The sequence below is a fragment of the Mixophyes fleayi genome, chromosome 9, assembly GCF_038048845.1.
Source record: "Mixophyes fleayi isolate aMixFle1 chromosome 9, aMixFle1.hap1, whole genome shotgun sequence".
Lineage (NCBI taxonomy): Eukaryota > Metazoa > Chordata > Amphibia > Anura > Limnodynastidae > Mixophyes > Mixophyes fleayi.
Window position 1 is genome coordinate 43695681 of NC_134410.1, and position 13482 is coordinate 43709162.

General features: G+C 39.1%; 1 long non-coding RNA gene across 1 annotated transcript in view; it reads right to left on the reverse strand.

Annotated features, from left to right (window-relative positions):
• Positions 1-302: 302 nt before the first annotated feature.
• The window catches only part of LOC142101571 (uncharacterized), a 45206-nt gene continuing 32026 nt past the window's right edge, over positions 303-13482 (reverse strand). Inside the window, exons 2-3 of the long non-coding RNA XR_012679045.1 lie at positions 8833-8961; positions 303-1500 (exon numbers count right to left, since the gene is read on the reverse strand). This is a non-coding gene — a long non-coding RNA (uncharacterized LOC142101571). The remainder of the gene's footprint in view (positions 1501-8832; positions 8962-13482) is intronic.

Here is a 13482-nt window from a genome sequence, read left to right on the forward strand (position 1 = left end):
TTATCATATATATATATATATATATGATAAACAAATGATTAGATGAGCCATGGTTCAGGATATATAGTGATTTTTCCACCAAAATTTTTAATAATATTACTGAAACGTATAGGAAGATTTTCTAAACATATATTATATTATTAAAGATATATATTCAAGGTTGTCCTGATAATAAAACACTTACCACAACACAAAGCAGTGCACAATAGTACCTACAAATATACACATACTTAAACATACTTAAAGCTACTATTATTTTACACTGGGGACCCAGATGCATTTGGTTATGTCATTGAGCCAGGGCATCAGTCAAAGAAGCTTAAAACTCTAGTTTAAAAAAATGCCTTTTTGATTAAATACAATTTAAAAAATAGTAGAATTTCAGTTTAGACGAACCCATGAGAACTTATGTTTATCACTTTTCATTAATAGCAGATTGTTTTAAGTTAAGATAAATGGTGAATAAACCTTAAAAAAATATTTTTAGTAGTGATATAGTAATAGTTAGCATGCATGCAACCAATGCAATATCTTACAAGAGCTGCTAATTTGGTAAGGACAAATAATGTAAAATTGTATCAGAAAAATGCACCATCTTATATATAAAAATCATTGGTCTGTTTGTTTGTCTGCCGGTTATGCATTCGGACACCCCTGTACTGAATGGGATGAAACCAAGGCGGGTGGTCCAGTAGGATCCTGGCCAGGTTTTAGGGGGTTAGGGTCCCAGTCGGACCTCACACTGGTGACCTCACACACTTACTCAATACAAAACAGTGCACAATAGTACATTCTAAATATTTCAACAAAACAATAGTATCTACAAATGTACACATACTTAAACATACATAAAGCTGCTCTTATTTTACACAGGGGACCCAGAGGAATTTGGCTGTCACTGAGCCTGGGTCACAGTTCAAGAAGGTTAAAACTCTGGTTTAAAATATTATTCCTCTTTGATCAAATACAATTTAAAAACAGTAGAATTTCAGGTTGGATGAAGCCTTGAGAACTTATGTTTGTCATTTTACATTAATGGCAGATTGGTTTAAGTTAAGATAGATGGTGAATAACTACATATTTTAAATTTTGTTGATGACATGGAAATAGATGTTGCATGTGTATTATTGCATACAGAGAGGTGCAATAATAGTAGTCTTTGCCTTTAAGAAAACATAACTGAAAGGCCAGTAACCTTCTAGCAACTGAGGTCCTTTGTGATGTAATATGTATGTGTGATACTTACTGGGGTGCTCTAGAATTCCTCATTGATCTCCCAGCATCTTAATGCTATAGATGTATGAGAGCTATGTCTGATGACTGCACATGATCAGGGTTCTCCATATTCAAGATTAGAGATGGATCCTTCTGCAGAAGAATCAGCATGCGTAGGAGATCAAATAATGATGACAAACTCAAAAGAGGTTTCTCAGCAATCCATAATGCCGTCAGTATCTCCAGTAGATGATCAGGCAGTTGATGAAATCCCAAATATCGAGCCTGAAATGGAAGAGAAGACAACACAAGTTCTGGCTGATGAGCCATTTGTGAAAAAGCCACGGTTCCTTTTAAATGAGGACTCAGTCCTGGGAGATTTTTCATCCCTTAACTTTCCTAGTAAACTGTGGAAGATTGTAGAAAGTGATCATTTTAAATCTATTCGGTGGGATGACGATGGTATCTGTATTATGGTTAATAAGGAACTGTTTAAAACTGAAGTTCTAGAGAGAACAGGTCCTTTCAAAATTTTCGAAACCGATTGTATGAAAAGTTTTATACGGCAACTGAATATTTATGGATTCATTAAAGTTCGACGTGAATTTCAAAGATCCGCCTCACTCACAGAATTCCTAGCTGAAGAGGAAATTGCTGCAGAATTTAAAAAGGTAAACTGTTATATAATGCTTATTTATTTAATTTACTGCAATAATTTTATGTATTAAAAATAGTGAATATCTGATATATCTGTAGTAAAAAGAGCCAGGGGATAAGTTTGCATTACTTGTACCTACTTTTCTACGAAAAAAAAAGTTGAATATAATAACTATCCATCAGATATTTTGAAAGATCCAGCCATTCTACTGATTGAATGTAAAAGCTGGATATTTATTGTGTTTTATTTTATAGCATTGCTACTTTATCTTTCAGGAGATATTTACAGCTAATAATAATGTGCTTCCTTTCATGTTCTACACCAGTGATGGCTAACCTGTGACACTCCAGGTGTTGCGAAACTACAAGTCCCAGCATGCTCTGCCAGCTATCGGCTAGTTATCTACTGGCAAAGCATGCTGGGGCTTGTAGTTTCGCAACACCTGGAGTGTCACAGGTTAGCCATCACTGTTCTATACTGTATATATGGTCTGTAGCAGAAATGTGTGATGGTGAACACTGGCTACTGTTTAATAAAATGGACAGTGTAATGTTGTATTCCTGAACCAATATCCTAAAAGGTTCTATAGTAACTGCTACCTATACCCAGGGGCCACCTGCATGGAACAGGAGGAGAATAACAAGGGGGTTCAGGATAGTAATGATTGTGGATTCTGGCTCCCATTGGGTTAGCATCATGGAGAAGGGCAGCACAATCAATCAGGAAGCTACTGGCACTTTCAGTCCCAGCCTGTAGCTTTTTGCACCAGTTTTTCTCTACAAAAGTGGGATGACACGATAGTGTAACAGCTCTTAAGTCAACAGTACAGAAAGAGTGATAGGGCAGCATCAGGGCAACACTGCAGGAGTCTACTGACATGGGATGTAATATAGCCCATTATTAAAAAATTATATATCTGCCCAAGTGTGAATTGATCCCCACATTACAGTATCTAGTGGAGAGTAATGGCTGACAATGTAGCCCCAAATAGATGCCTCATCAGAACAGAGTTGTCTCTGGTAGTCACTGGGGAACTCTTGACAGATCAGCACAGGGTAGAGTCAGATCCCACCTGAAATATTGTGACAACTAGAGAAAAAATGTCACAGGGTAATTCCCCTTTAATTATAAACATACCTAGGGGTATATTTATCAAGCGGCAGTTCTGAAAAACCATATCTTTTTCAAATGGCAATTTTAGTAAAGACAAAACCCAATGGGCTTTGTCTTTAATAAAATTGCTGTTTTAAAGAATAATGGAAAACTGCTAAGAATCAGTGGTTTTTCGGAACCGCCACTTAATAAATATACCCTCTATTCTATCTATATGTGGATTTTACTAACATGTTCTGATCATGGGTTAGTTACCATACTTACAAGCAAAATATCATGTATATCAAAAGATATATTGCAGAGATCTCTGCAGGTTACAGTAAGGTCACTTACATTTCTGTAAATTGTTAAGCTTCAAGTGCATTAATGCTGCTACCATCCTATAACCAAAAGCAAATATAGACCATATTTAGTGGTTATAGTAACCGGCATTGTCCATTATATTCTGATTTCACATTTATTATGAGATTGAAATATATTTGAAAAATCTATATTAAAATTGTGTCCTTGTGTTCCAGTTCCAGCTGTACCAAAACGCACAATTTCGAAGAGGTTATCCTGAATTATTAAGACAAATGAAGAGAAGGGCTGGCATTAAGAAAGCTCGTTCAGCTATGTCCTCATCAGAACATGACTTGAAAGGACAGGATACAAATCTACAAAAGTGTCCTGTTGAGAATAGAGAAGAGATTGTGACCTCAGGAGGAAACGCACCAAAGTCTGTTCCTGAAAAGCGAAAAAGACGTCGACCATTTAATCTAACAACACACATCAGTGGTAGCTGCACTCCATCATCAGTAACAACAACACCATCAGAATACTGTGCAATGGGCCATAATACCAGTCACGGACTAGACTTTACCACTACCACTTCTTCTGCTTCTCCATCTCATATGATACCACCCATATCAGCATTTCCAAACATGAATCCAGAATTAGGAGACCTGCAGGCCAATTTGGCTAACTTGCTGTCAGTTTCTAACCCCTGGTTTTCAATGAATATGATGGCTGCAGCATCTGTCATATCTATGGCCCAATCTTTCCTTCAGCGTAGTCCTTTCTACCATGACTGCCCAAGCTGCAAGTGCTTTGAGAACGCAGCATCAGCATCCTTTTCATCAGCCACACCGACTAAGGAGCCAGAAATGGACCAAGAAAATATGGAATTATATAAATGATCTAAAATGATCATGTTAAACATATGACATTTTATGAATAAATTGTGTTTCTCAGGTTTTCAGTGTTCTTGCTCTTTATTACATATCAGTCACTGTATTGCTAATTTTTACTTAGACGACTATATATAATGTATAAACACACGTTATCATTGCTAGTATAGGATCATCAAACTTACAATAACATATGGCCCAGTAACAATAACAAATAACTATAAAACTCTCCCCTGTAATAACAGAATGTTAGATATTTGGTAATATGAATAGTCATTATAGTATGCTGAGTACAGACAGTAGTTTTTTGTACTAAAATTAATGAGTGGATCTGTTTGACAAAGTTGCAGAGTGAAAAATTACTTTTCTCCGCTGAACTGGGCATGTTCAGTTCTAGAAAATTCAAAGGACATGCAGAAAGAGAAAAATAGACGCAAGTAATTAAAATGATATGTCATGTAATTAGTAAGGATGAGCGCACTCGGATTCCTGGAATCCGAGCCCCCCCCCCCCGAACATTGCGGATCCGAGCACTGTCCGGGTATTCCCGCCAATTCCGAAACCTAAAACGAGCCTCTGAGTCATAATCCCGCTGTCGGATCTCGCGATACTCGGAACCTTTAAATTCCCCGCTTGCCGCCGCCATCTTCACTCGGACATTGATCAGGGAAGAGGGAGGGTGTGTTAGGTGGTCCTCTGTCCTGCTATTTCTCGTGCTGTGCTGTGCTGTGTCCTGCTGAGTCCAGTGGTGCTTTTGGCAGTGCTCTGTCCTGCTGAGTCCAGTGGTGCATCAGTCCAGTGCTCTGTCCTTGCTGAGTCCAGTGGTGCATCAGTCCAGTGCTCTGTCCTTGCTGAGTCCAGTGGTGCATCAGTCCAGTGCTCTGTCCTTGCTGAGTCCAGTGGTGCATCAGTCCAGTGCTCTGTCCTTGCTGAGTCCAGTGGTGCATCAGTCCAGTGCTCTGTCCTTGCTGAGTCCAGTGGTGCATCAGTCCAGTGCTCTGTCCTTGCTGAGTCCAGTGGTGCATCAGTCCAGTGCTCTGTCCTTGCTGAGTCCAGTGGTGCATCAGTCCAGTGCTCTGTCCTTGCTGAGTCCAGTGGTGCATCAGTCCAGTGCTCTGTCCTTGCTGAGTCCAGTGGTGCATCAGTCCAGTGCTCTGTCCTTGCTGAGTCCAGTGGTGCATCAGTCCAGTGCTCTGTCCTTGCTGAGTCCAGTGGTGCATCAGTCCAGTGCTGTGTCCTTGCTGAGTCCAGTGGTGCATCAGTCCAGTGCTGTGTCCTTGCTGAGTCCAGTGGTGCATCAGTCCAGTGCTCTGTCCTTGCTGAGTCCAGTGGTGCATCAGTCCAGTGCTGTGTCCTTGCTGAGTCCAGTGGTGCATCAGTCCAGTGCTGTGTCCTTGCTGAGTCCAGTGGTGCATCAGTCCAGTGCTCTGTCCTTGCTGAGTCCAGTGGTGCATCAGTCCAGTGCTGTGTCCTTGCTGAGTCCAGTGGTGCATCAGTCCAGTGCTCTGTCCTTGCTGAGTCCAGCGGTGCTTTTGTCCTGTGCTTTGTTTTGCTAAGTGCATCTTTATTTTAAAAGTATTAAAAAATCTTCCCAAAAAATTATAATTCGACAAAAACCCTTTTAAAAAAATATAAAAAAATTTCTAAAAAGTCTAAAAAAAATGATTGCAGTCCATTAACATTAATACTGCAATCTATTAAAAATTGTTCACTGTTCTTGCAGTATTTAAAAAATAGTACTGTAATACAACGTGTGCTGCATATAATGGAGTACCAAAATTTGGGGGATAAAGTAGGGAAAGACCAAGATCCACTTCCTCCTAATGCTGAAGCTGCTGCCACTAGTCATGACATAGACGATGAAATGCCATCAACGTCGTCTGCCAAGGCCGATGCCCAATCTTCTAGTAGAGGGCATGTAAAATCCAAAAAGCAAAAGTTCACTACAATTAGTAAAAAAAGAAAATTGAAAACATCTGAGGAGAAACGTAAACTTGCCAATATGCCCTTTACGACACGGAGTGGCAAGGAAGTGGATGTCCATGGGATGAAAAAGCCCATCGTCATGCCTGGTCAGAAGACCAAGAAATGCACCTCTTCTGTCTGGAGTTATTTTTACCCCAATCCAGATAACAAATGTCTGGCCATATGTAGCTTATGTAAAGCTCAAATAAGCAGGGGTAAGGATCTTGGGCACCTAGGGACATCCTCCCTTATACGTCACCTAAATAACCTTCATAGTTCAGTGGTTAGTTCAGGAACTGGGGCTAGGACCGTCATCAGTCCAGGGACACCTAAATCCCTTGGTCCTTTTGGATACACACCACCAACACCCTCCTCGTCAACTTCCTCCACGATCTCATCAGATTTAGTCCTGCAAGCCATGTCACCAGCCAGACTGAGTCCTCTTCAATACGGGATTCATCTGAGGAATCCTGCAGCGGTACGCCTACTACTGCTGTTGCTGCTGGTAGTCGGTCATCTTCCCAGAGGGGAAGTCGTAAGACCGCTAAGTCTTTCACCAAACAATTGACCGTCCAACAGTCATTTGCCTTGAGCACCAAGTAAAACAAAATTAAAACAAATTAAACCAAAAGTATAATATAACTTATAAACACTACACTTGAAAGCTTGAGCCTTTAAATGAAAAAGTCACTCTTTATTGCACGAAGATTTGCAACAGGGACAGTTTTTTTGTTCCCAAAGTCAACAAATAACACTTCGACCCTGTCTGTCTTTAACATACTTGATGGGATCTCAATGATGAATGCTCTGTACCATGGTCGTTGAAAACAAGAGGTATTGACGTGCTTGAACTACTGTAGTGTTTATAACTTATAAACACTACACTTGAAAGCTTGAGCCTTTAAATGAAAAAGTCACTCTTCATTGCACGGATATTTGCAACAGGGACAATTTTTTTGTTCCCAAAGTCAACAAATAACACTTCGACCCTGTCTGTCTTTAACATACTTGATGGGATCTCAATGATGAATGCTCTGTACCATGGTCGTTGAAAACAAGAGGTATTGACGTGCTTGAACTACTGTAGTGTTTATAACTTATAAACACTACACTTGAAAGCTTGAGCCTTTAAATGAAAAAGTCACTCTTCATTGCACGAATATTTGCAACAGGGACAATTTTTTTGTTTCCAAAGTCAACAAATAACACTTCGACCCTGTCTGTCTTTAACATACTTGATGGGATCTCAATGATGAATGGACTGTACCATGGTTGGAGGAGGTATTGTGGCCCCGGTACCAAATTGGGTACCGGCCCACTCCACTATGCAGTCCAGAAAGCTACCTCGGTGCAACGTTTTGGACTAAAAACAATATTGTGAGGTATGAGGTGTTCAGAATAGACTGGAAATTAGTGGAAATGATTGTTATTGAATGTTATTGAGGTTAATAATAGCGTAGGAGTGAAAAACAAACAAAAAACTAGCTTTTAGCACTTTTTATGCTTTTTTAAAAATAAATCAGAACCCAAAACCCTAAATCAGAACCAAAACCTTTCGTCAGGTGTTTTGGCAAAACAAATCAGAACCCAAAGCCTCAAGCTAATCAGAACCCAAAACACTAAAAGTGCCCGGTGCACACCCTTAGTAATTAGATGATGAGCTGGCATAGATCATGTGACTGGAATATGCCATATGGCTATCGATCTGGTTATTTGGCAATTGTGTCAAACCAACGTCTACCACTCTGATTAACTCTCCAGCGCTGTGTATATGGTTTTTAAGCTTCCTCTTGCCTAAGCCACAAGACATGTAAAATAATCTGTATGCTCCTACCCGCACAATATCCTCACTTTTATACTAATTGTAGAAAACTCATGTCGCTCACTACCGCTCTTTATAAGGACATGGGGCTTGAATAGAGAAATTAGCAAAGGGAAATGGAGGAAAGACTTCTAAACTACACACACATGTTCAATAAGTGCTTCAGTGGTAGAGATCCAATACATGTATACAGCACGCTGGTACAGACACCCAAGCTCACTAAATAAAATGTACTCCGGGACCTCTGGTGAATGTTGGTGGTGCATTAGGGAGTTATATACATATTTTGTGGGAGTGCTCAACTTCTTCTGGAAGGAGTTGTCCAGAATTACAAACATTATTTGAATTGTGAGGTTCCAGCTGAACAGGGTTTTTGGCTTATAAATTTGTACAAAATACCCATCACTAAATACAAGAAGTCCCTTTTGAGACATTTTAGCAAAACCAGAAATGCTGTGATCTGGGATCGCTGAAAAACCTCTGCCCCCATTTCTAAAAGACTGGTATGTACGAATCGACAACTATACCATGGATGATATAACTACTTCTGTGAACGAAGACTCCTCAGATTTCAATGACACGTGGCTATAATGGTTGGAATTTAAAGAAAGAGACTGTTATAGGGTTTATAGGTTTGAGGTAGGTTCCCAGTAATACATCACTTAATGACACAGAGAAATAAATGGCCTTCTCTATTGCAAGATGTTGGCACAAAGGACAATTTGTCTATTCTGAGGAGTGGTTCACATCACCTCATCTAAAAAACAGACTCACAATACATATATCGATACATAGTGTAGTAGATAGATATCAATCAGGGATGAAAGGTTCAAATCTATGTGGATCTGGTCATTTTCACCTTAAAGAATAATGATAATTTAAAACTTCACCTGTGACTTTCAACACTTCAACCCACCAGGGTATATGCTTACAAGAGTCCAGAATGTTTCAAGACTTCAAAGTTTCCATTTCAATGGGAAGGTTTTCATGTAATGGCAACATCTCCAAACCAGCAGGACCTATAAAGACAGTGATGGTCAAAATCTAGTGCATTATCTCTTTAATAAAATCGAATAAAACAATACAAATAAAATAAACTGTATAAATGGACTTGTACCAGACGTATCTATGCAAACAGCATGTAGAGACAAATAAACAGGTCCCATGGTCCCATAGATCATCTTTTATTCCATCTCTGAGATGTTAGGCTAAGGTACAAAAGCCAACGTGTTTCGACTTATAGCTTAAAGTGTTTATCAAGGCTGATGTTTAAAAGATATTGCCTGATATTTATTATCCTCTCAAACCCTAACTTCCTCCTATCTCTCTCTTTGGTGCAAAAACAAAGTTTGGATCCATGTCTGCGTCCTTGGGGAATTATGTGACTTGATAAACACTTTTCATTCGTCCTACCCAAATGAGACTTGGCTTCCTTTGGAACACAGCCCTCTCATTTGACACGGATGTCCAAAAGGAATGAAAGGTCCACATATATCACATACATATGTGGATAATCAATCGAGGATCCAAAGCCCCACAATACTCTTTTTGCATTTGAACATTCTGATACTTATTCACAAACACCAAAAGGTACCCCAAGAACCTCTAAATGTCAGTATAGCACCAGCACTCCCCATCAGCTACTGATACAAGAGCATACCTCTCAAGCAAACAAGAGGCATGCTACATGTACTGTTTCACTGATACATTCTTCCATTGATTTACTCTTTATCATTACTGCAACACCCCTCACTTAACTACATATAACCAAATACTGTCTCTGTAACTATCTCACCCACTTATAACTATTTCCCACCCTATCCTATACTAAATACATCCTATTTCTAATAAATCCACCATCTTCACACTGGAATTCTCCCTACCCCACATCTTGCTATTTTAACACTACTCCAGCACATCACCTACTGTAACAACCTATTCACAGCACATCTCTTCTCCACCCACACATCCCCCAAACACACCTCAGCACTCTATTCCGTTACCTTTCCCCCTTTCCTCTCTCCCCTATACAGCCCTTAATACCTTTTGCTCAAATGCTTCTATTTAAATAGCTTACAATTGAAAATGAGATGGTTATTGATTTCATGCCATTTCAACCTCTTGCGGTTCATTTACAGCGTTTATCCCAAGACCCAATTCACAAACTGTTTTACTGGATATAAAACACTGATATTGGCCGAAACATGAACTTTGCCAAATCACTGTGCTCATAGTTATCTGTATTTCTAACAGTGACAAAATACATTCAAGTGGAAACGCTATTTCTGTCACACAAAAGCTTCAGAGCTTTAGCTGCATGAGCATTTACTGCCAAACATTATACGATGCAGAATAAAATTAGGAATACAGTTTTTGGGTTGAACTAATTACTCAAAAGTAACTAAGGGAACTTATTGCTCATTCAAAATTTCCTTAGATCTCATATTTTGAGGCGTCTGTCCAGTCATTATATTTCCTAATGCAGACCTGTAATGAGCAATTTATTTGTATTGGTATGTAATATTTTATAAAATTGCTATATTTGCATTTCAACAAATATATGCAATAATCTCATGCCTATATTTCACAGTAGCCATTATGATGGTCACAAAGGCTGATATTAACAGGGAAAAAGTAGCTCAATTGTTTTACATTACATTAAAAGCTGCTATTACCTGACAGATGACAACACTGCTCAGCACTATAGTGGAATAATTTTACTTGAGGGTAAAATAGCTGGTTGCTAGCTTCATCTATGGACAAAAAGGTATTTGTGGGATTGTTTTGGCATATACAAATTATGGAACAATTTTTGTTTGTATATGGATTCTAGATGATTATAAAGAGAGTAGTTTCCTAAAACTGTCCTCACATTCTTATAGACATTAATTATCCCATTGTCTGAAAAATGCAGAGAGTATTATGTGTCATTATAGAATAACTGGCACCTATTTTATTATGAACTATGAAGGGTGGAATGTATGTTAATGTACAGTATGTTATACTCACTCCTAAGGAAAGAGTCAGTCTCCTAATTCACTGTGAATCAACCATATGCCAAACAGGATAATCTGTATATGATTTTTTTGTACCCAGACTGTCAGCCAATCACAGAAGACAAACACGTAACAGTGTTTTGTTGTCCATGTTTGGCAAAGAGTCTGTCAGAATTTTAGGTTTTGCACAATACATTGTTGAAGTCACAAATTGGATAGACAATGATTTTGAAATAATATTGTGGTGGGGAGTTAGAGGATTATATGTTTAGGTGTTTATGGCAGATAGATTACACAGATAGATAGGAGGTAGGTGGATGGTGTGTAATATGCTTTAGCGTGTATGTTAAATACATAACACCTATACCCAATTCTCCATGTTGTAGCACAAGAATTTCCATGGCAGTTTACAGTACTACAGAGCAATGTTTAATGGAGCACCATGATCTAGTTTCTTATATCTGATATGCTGGAATGTCATTCTGATGTTTATTTTCTATGTTATCATCATTGTTTACTGCAAATTTCTAATTTACATATTAATTTATGATTATTGCCATATAACGTAGTTTCTTCTAAAATAGCTTTATTTGTAAACTATGTACATTGTTTTTCTAAAGATGTTTCCTGTTATAATAGCAATGCATATATCAACTTCTTCCTTTTCAGTTTTTGCACTGGACTCTCCAGAAATCACAAAACCATGACAAAGGACTTGTGTCCTAATAAGTTTATTGAAGTCCTGAAGGTAGATGGTAAGGTATTGAAGGAGGAAGAAATGCAAGACATCCAACATTGTGACAAGACTGATTGCCAGACCAATGAACAAACGCCTGTAGCCTCCTCAAAAGAATTGTTTGAGAACTATTCTACGTCTCAGAGTTTCAAAGCTGATTCCTTCCAATTAAGAAGCAATCAGTCATTCACATCAGCTACAAGACCATACAGAAAATGTCACTGTAGCACAGACATTAGATGGATCCCTAAATATGATAAAATTAAAAACAGCTAATATGAATATTTATGCAGTGCAAATAGTACTGGCTGCCAGTTATCACCTATAGCTTTTCCCTCACCAACAAACGGTCTGTCTGTCTGGCCGCTAATGCACCAACATCCAGCAAGTGTTAAAGCTTACATTCTGTCGATGATGCCATACTGCAATCCCTTCTATAAATATCCTTCAATGATGTCGTATATGTGTGGATCAGTTTTTGACTATCCAAGAATTCTGCCATCCTCATAGCATGTCTGCTTAACACATGGCAGAAAGTGCATGACAACGAGAAACGATATTCATAAGAAAAAGTGAATCTAGAAAACACTATAAATTAAATATATGGGAATGTGTTGTCAAAAATAAAACAATGGTTACAGATATACAGTATTCAGTATTTTGTGTCATTATTCCATTAGGCCACACAATTTTATGATCCCTTTCTAGCACGCACATGTAGCCTTCCAACTTCCAAAAGCAACGCATGTTACACTTAATTTCAAAAGTAAACTTTGGCACCCACACATTATTCATCCCAATTGTACCCATATGCCCACTTGCTTCAAAATTGTACATGTTCTCAGACCCCCACTTGTCACAAAATGCCCCCATGTATTCCAAAACTCCCCTATTCACCACTCAGACCTCCCTACATGCTCCACAGACCTCTTCACACATCTCTCCACAGACCTCATCAGAGCTGCCCTCAGACCTCTACATACTTACCTGAACAGCAGGAGCCCAGAATGCACCTCACGAACTCCTCCCCTTCTCTGATTGGTTGTGCTGTGTGATCTCCCTGCAATGTCCAGAAGAGGTCACATGACGAGGAAGGCAGCTGCTCCCATTCACTCTTAGAGGCAGATTCAATTTGACGTGAGGTTTTTAGATACTCGATATTTAGATGCACATATTGCCGGGTATTAAGATAAGAAATCTTCACTCATTTGTCTGCACTCCTGTATGGGATGTGAGGAAAACTGAGCAGAGATTGCTGAAAAAACTCTGAGGTAATGTGTCTCCACAGACTGCTCCAGGGACACATCGTGTCACATCGTGATCAGCTGAATCTGCCTCATATTGTCAGCTGCAGAGAATAAGGGAGATCGGGAGCAGCAGGCTGGGGACCGCAGGAGAAGTCTTCGGTGGGCCGACTGATGCCCTCCACTGTCCTATTTGCATTAATCATGTTAATTGAGGTCAGATGTCAATCAGGAGAGATGACAAATGAGACTGGACAATGACCACATCTGACATACTGTAAATGTCTGACTACACTTATGATGCCAAGGTTTAATCTGCCCGGGTGCACATGTACATGTATGTGTGGCCAAATCTGACAGAAATCACCACACTCACCCAGCGTATGGACACCATAGCAACCATAGGATGTGCTCTTGTTAGGTTATATTACCATACTATCCTATGCTAAACTACTAGGAAAATATTAAAATGTAGCGCATAACATAGCAGATATAAATGTGTGTGTTAGTTATGCCCGGCTGATATCTCCTCTCAGCTGGTAATGTAACATCGACTATATACTA